A 7,237-nucleotide genomic window follows, 5' to 3' on the forward strand; every position below is an offset into this window, starting at 1 on the left:
CCCACTTATTTCCTGTATCTGTTTGTTTCTTTCATAGCACTTGCCACACTTTGCAGTTATTTTATTTGTAGGTTAATTTTTTCCCATCTCCTTTTCTTGTTTGTAAGGTGCAAGTCTTGTCTATCTTGTTCTCTGAGTTATCCCCAGAACCTAGCACAGGGCCTGGCACATGTTCAAAATACGTGTATTTTCATTGCATTCTCAGCTTGTGTGCTACCAGTAAAGCACATTGGCTCAACATTGAACAAACTTGTCTTTCTTCATCTCATGTCCATTACCCAAAAAGAAATAGCCACTTGTTGTTTAGGACTGGTGACATAGAGAACCATTTATCTCCATAATTCAGAAACAGCTGCAGTGTCATGGATCTTAGTAGAATTGTTTCTCCTGATCCAAACTCCAACTCGGACATGACCATGAATGTTTTATCCTGAAAATTCACAGAGATGTCGTAAGACTTCATCACAAAATAAAATATAAGTATGGCATTAACATTGTGAAGGGGGACCTATACATTTTGCCAGGCATCACACTAGAAATGACACGAGTCTAGTCTGTACCTTAAACTTAGCAAGTTCCAAAGATAAATCATCAATTTCCTCTCCTAACCATATGCTCCTCTTAATTTCCTTCAGCATTTCTTTTAGTGGTACTACTATTCACCTGGCTAGTTCTCCATGCTCAGTCTTCAGCTCTCCTTTCTTCTCCCTTTACTCTGTCTTCCTAGGAGATCTCACCCATCTCCAAGTCTAAAATATTATCCCAGGACTTCCCTGGTGGCGCAGTGGTTGAGAATCCGCCTGCCAATGCAGGGGACATGGGTTCGATCCCTGGTCCGGGGAGATCCCACATGCCGCGGAGCAACTAAGCCCATGTGCCACAACTGCTGAGCCTGCACGCCTAGAGCCCATGCTCCGCAACGGGAGAGGCCCCTGCTCACTGCAGCTGAAGAAGGCCGGCACACAGCAACAAAGACCCAACACAGCCAAAAATAAATAATTAGTAAATAAATAAATTTATAAAATAATAAATTAAATAAAATATTATCCCTACAGTGTTATTTCTAATATATGTCCCCAGTCCTCTCCTCTGAGCTCCAGACTCTCAGTTGCCTACTTGTTCTATCTTAGATACATCACAGGCATTTCAGATTTATCATACCCAAAAGCAAAACTGGTTTTTCTTCTAACCTCTTACTCTCTCATCTTCTCAGTCTGCAATGACACTACTATTCACCAGTGGCTTAATCCAGAAACCTGGGAGTCTTCTTGGACCCCTCTCTTTCTCTCATCCCCCACAATTATTTCATTCACAAGTCCTATCAGCTGTACCCACAAATATATGCAAATTGTGATGACTTCTTTACATCTCCACTACCTCCTAGTCTAAGCTATTGGTCTCTCTACTTTCATGGCATTCCTCTCCAAACTCATTTCATGTCACCCTCTCAACCATTGTGTTACAACCATTCACAGTATCTTTCAGTTCTCTGTACAAGTCGAGCCTTAGCACATTCTGTTTCTTCTGCTGTAATGCTTCTCCCCGGCTCTTTCCAAAGCAGGGTGCTTCTCATTTTAAAACTTAATGTGTCACTTCAAAGACTCTTTTCCTCCCTGCCCTATGTAGTAAGTAGATCTCTCCACTTCTACTCTTTTTTTTAAAGATCGAAGTATAGTTAATTTACAATGTTAGTTTCTGGTGTACAGAAAAAGTGATTCTTTTTCATATTCTTTTCCATTATGGTTTATTACAAGATATTGAATATAGTTCCCTGTGCTATACAATAGGGCCTTGTTGTTTATTTTATATATAGTAGTTTGTATCTGCTAATCCTGAAGTCCTAATTTATCCCTTCCCCCCCTTTCCTCTTTGGTAACCATAAGTTTGTTTTCTAAGTCTGTAAGTCTGTTTCTGTTTTGTAAATAAGTTCATTTGTGTCATATTTTAGATTCCACATATAAGTGATGTCATAGGATATTTGTCTTTGTCTGACTCACTTCACTTAGTATGATAATCTCTAGGTCCATCCATGTTGCTGCAAATGACATTATTTCATTCTTTTTTATGACTAATATTCCATTGTATATATATGCCACTTCTTTATCCATTCATCTGTCGATGGACATTTAGGTTGCTTCTGTGTCTTGGCTATTGTAAATAGTGCTGCTATGAACACTGGGGTGCATGTATCTTGTTGAATTAGAGTTTTCTCCAGATATATGCCTACGAGTAGGATTGCAGGATCATATGGCAACTCTATTTTTAGTTTTTTAAGGAAACTCCATACTGTTTTCCGTAGTGGCTGCACCAATTTACATTCCATTTAGCAGTGTAGGAGGGTTCCCTTTTCTCCACACCCTCTCCAGCATTTATTTGTAGACTTCTTAATGATGGCCATTATGACTGGTATGAAGTGGTACCTCATTGTAGGTTTGATATGCATTTCTCTAATAATTAGTGATGTTGAGCATCTTTCCATGTGACTATTGCCCATCTGTATGTCTTCTTTGGAGAAATGTCTATTTAAGTCTTCTGCCCATTTTTTGATTGGGTTGTTTGTTTGTTTTTGTTTTTTTATTGAGTCGCATGAGCTGTTTATATATTTTGGAAGTTATGCCCTTGTCAGTCACATCACTTGCAAATATTTTCTTCCAGTCCATAGGTTGTCTTTTCATTTTGTTTATGGTTTCCTTTGCTGTGCAAAAGCTTATAAGTTTGATTAGGTCCCATTTGTTTATTTTAACTTTTATTTCTATTGCCTTGGTAGACTGACCTAAGAAAACATTGGTACAATTAATGTCAGAGAATGGTTTGCCTATGTTCTCTTCTAGGAGTTTTTTGTTTGTTTGTGTTTTTTTTAAATAAATTTATTTATTATTTATTTATTTATTTTTGGCTGCATTGGGTCTTCATTGCTGCGCGCGGGCTTTCTCTAGTTGCAGCGAGCGGGGGCTACTCTTCGTTGAGGTGGGGGGGGGGTTCTCATTGAGGTGGCTTCTCTTGTTGCGGAGCTCAGGCTCTAGGCGCACAGGCTTCAGTAGTTGTAGCATGTGGGCTCAGTAGTTGTGACTCATGGGCTCTGGAGCGCAGGCTCAGTAGTTGTGGCACACGGGCTTAGTTGCTTCACGACATGTGGGATCTTCCTGGACCAGGGCTTGAACCCGTGTCCCCTGCATTGTCAGGCGGATTCTTAACCACTGCGCCACCAGGGAAGCCCTCTTCTAGGAGTTTTATGGTGTCCTGTCTTATATTTAAGTCTTTAAGCCATTTTGAATTTATCTCTGTGTGTCGTGTGAGGATGTGTTCCAATTTCATTGTTTTACATGCAGCTGTCCAGTTTTCCCAACACCACTTGCTGAAGAGACTGTCTTTTCTCCATTGTATATTCTTGTCTCCTTTGTCGAAGATTAATTGACTGTAGGTGTGTGGGTTTATTTCTGGGCTCTCTATTCTGTTCCATTGATCCATATGTCTGTTTTGTGCCAATACCACACTGCTTTGATTACTGTAGCTTTGTAGTATTGTCTGAAGTCTGGGAGAGTTATGCCTCCAGCTTTGTTCTTTTTCCTCAGGATTGCTTTGGCAATTGTGGGCCTTTTATGGTTCCATATAAATTTTAGGATTATTTATTCTAGTTCTGTAAAAAATGTCATGGGTAGTTTGATAGGGATGCATTAAATTTATAGATTGCTTTGGGTAGTATGGCCATTTAAACATATTAATTCTTCCAATCCAAGAGCATAAAATGTCTTTCCATTTCTCTGAATCATCTTCAGTCTTCTTTATCAATGTTTTATAGTTATCAGCATATAAGCCTTTCACCTCTTTGGTCAGGTTTATTCCTAAGTTTTTTTTGTGTGTTTTTTTTTAATGCGATTTTAAAAGAGATTTTTTTTTTCTGATATTTCCTTCTTAGTATAAAGAAATGCAGCCAATTTCTGTATGTTAATCTTGTATCTTCCTACCTTGATGTATTTGTTTACCAGTTCTAGGAGTTTTTCTGTGGAGTCTTCAGGGTTTTCTATATATAGTATCATGTCATCTGCATATAATGACAATTTTACCTCTTCTCTTTCAATTTGGATAGCTTTTATTTCTTTTTCTTGTCTGATTGCTGTGGCTAGGACTTCTAATACTATGTTGAATAGAAAAGATGAGAGTGGGCATCCCTGTTCCAGATGTTAGTGGGAAAGCTTTCACCTTTCCGCTGTTGAGTATTATGTTGGCTGCGGGTTTGTCACAACATGGCTTTTATTATGTTGAGATATGTGCCCTCTATACCCACTTTGGTAAGAGTTTTTATCATGAATGGATGTTGAATTTTATCAAATGCTTTTTCTGCATCTGTTGAGATGATCATGTGGTTTTTGTCTTTTCTTTTGTTGATGTGGTGTATCACATTGATTGATTTGCGTATGTTGAACCATCCTTGTGATCCTGGGATGAATCCAACTTGATCGTGGTGTATGATCTTTTTTATGTGTTGTTGGATTCGGTTTGCTAATATTTTTTAAACTTATTTTTTATTGAAGTATAGTTGATTTACGTTATGTTAATTTCTGCTGTACAGCAAACTGACTCAGTTATACACATATATACATTCTTTTCCATTGTGATTTATCCCGGGATATTGAATATAGTTTCCTGTGCTATACAGTAGGACCTTGTTGTTTTTCCATTCTATATGTAATAGTTTGCATCTACTAACTCCTAACTTCCAGTCCATCCCTCCCCAAAACCCCCTTTACCTTGGTGGTTTGCTAATATTTTGTTGAGAATTTTTGCATCTATATTCATCAAAGATATTGGTCTGTAATTTTCTTTTTTGATAATTTCTTTGTCTGATTTTGGTATCAGGGTGATGGTGGCTTCATAGAATGACTTTGGGAAGGTACTCTCCTCTTCAATCTTTTGGAAGAGTTTAATAAGGACTGGTATAAGTTCTTTGTATGTTTGGCAGAATTCCCCAGTGAAGCCATCTGGTCTTGGACTTTTGTTTGCAGGGAGTTTTAAAATTACAGATTCTATTTCACTTCTAGTGACTGGTCTGTTCAAATTATCTATTTCTTCTTGATTCAGAAGAAATCTTGGTGGGCTGCAAGTTTCTAGAAACTTGTCCATTTCTTCTAGGTTGTCCAATTTGTTTTCATATAATTGATCATCTCCTCTCCTACTCTTATTTGCATTTATTGTATCCTACACATTTCCTTCATAGCACCTTATCCCAATTAATATATTTGATTAGTCTTCTCCACTAGATTTGAGGCTACATGAGGGCAGGAACTGTGTCTTGTTCACTAACGTATATCTAGCCCCTAGTGCAGTGTGTTGCCCATAAATACAGCAGGTGATTAATCAGTTGTTGACTAAATTAAGGTACCCTAATCTGTTTTGGTCTATGTGTTATAAGTATGATGCATTAGTACTACGTTGCTCAAAAGGGAAAAATTCTTATTCTCCATTTCATGTCCATTACTGAAAAAAAAGTCACTTGTCTGAGACCAGTGATATAGAGAGCTATTTATCTCCACAGTGCTGAAACAGCTGCAGTGTCATGGATCTTAATATAGACAATATTTTTTCCCACGATTAGGGAAATTTAATATTGAATCTTTTAGGAATTTCAAAAAGAAATTGAATCATAAAATACAGGAAAGATTAATAGTAGGAAGGGATAGAACCTGGAAAATTTGGCCCTGAGGCAGTAAGATATTTTCTTTAAGCTTCCGAAATAACCATACAGATGTTTCTTTTTTGCACACTTCCAAGTCATCTCACAAAGATAGACAACATCTGCTGCCTGTGCTGGCCAGAAGTACAAAAGTTGTTTATTAAGGCATGATTCACCCACCCAGAGGCCTTCATTTCCATGAAGAGGAGAAGCAAACTAATTTCAGATAAGCTGGGCACAGTAATTTGACCTAACAGGAAAATGGGTCCACTGTTAACACACTCTTGCATCTTACACCACACGACATGTCCAAAGCAGTGTCGCTTCTTGGCTACACTTCAGAACTGCATTGCATACCTGGGCTTCCCAACAACCAGACCTCATTTGTTATGCCTCAAGCAGACACTCTTTAGGCTAGCTTGAAAGTGCTCAAAGCTATAATAGCATTCAAACAACAACAAAAAGTCCTCAGATTTCCTTAGTTTCTATCTTTGAACAGTTCAAAGAGGTTCCACACTTATTTTTTCTGGTTCTTTCCCTGTCATGGTATGACGTAAGAAGATCTGAGATTAGAGAACCTGAAGTTCAAATAGTTTGTTCAAAGCCACAATGAAATTACATATCACAGTCAGACTCCATTCTCGCAACTCTCTCTAGACCATGTAGTTTCCCAAGGGGTTTGAGACCCTTTATGAAAAATTTCAAAACTACATATAATTATGAGTCTTGAGCATTTTTTTCTAACCTTCTTAAATAGAGAAAAAAATATTACTTTGCCATTTTTAAATAAAAATGGCTTTGTGAGGACAGGCTTCTAAATTGCCTCATTCTAAATTCACATAGAAAAGATCAAAGGAATAAAAATAGAGGAAAAACCTTCCATATGCCAGAAACTTGGAGGGATGTCTTCTAGTTAAAATGTAAAAGGGCTCAGTTAGGAGGAAGGGTCAGTTCAATATTCCGCTTCTGTAAAATATATTATCACCCCAATAGAATTCCATGAGCATCCCCTTACTCAAGGTCGAAGGCTAGATGAAGGCAGACGGGGAGCTAGTCAGGGCACACACTCAGACCCACTTCAATCTCTGACAGAACCCCCTGCCATTCCTACTTAAATATTAACCAAAGCTGGACACATATAGACCTCTCTATGTTAAGATGAGCAAACGGAAAAAACCCATAGGACTATGAAAATATGCTGCAGCTCAAAGGATGAGGTTTCCTTTAAAAATCAGAACAAATGTGGGTGGTATAGAGAGCAGAGTCAGAAGATCCAATCAACAAAAATGTAAGCATTTATGTTCCCTAATGATGTATCCCCAGTACCTAAATTAGTGCCTAGCATAGAATAGTTGTTGAATAAATTGACTGAATACATTAGGAATCTCAGAAGGCGGAAACAGAATAGGAATAGAAACAATAATTAAATAATTTTCCTAATACTTAAGCCTGCTGGCAAAATGAATGAAAAGAAATCAACACCTAGACTAGCCAGGTGACATTTTTTAATATTTCTGGGATAAAGCAAAAAGCCTTCAAGAATCCAGGCAGGGGAGTGGGAGGGAA

This window comes from Balaenoptera borealis (assembly GCF_965194805.1).
Source record: "Balaenoptera borealis genome assembly, chromosome: 20".
Lineage (NCBI taxonomy): Eukaryota > Metazoa > Chordata > Mammalia > Artiodactyla > Balaenopteridae > Balaenoptera > Balaenoptera borealis.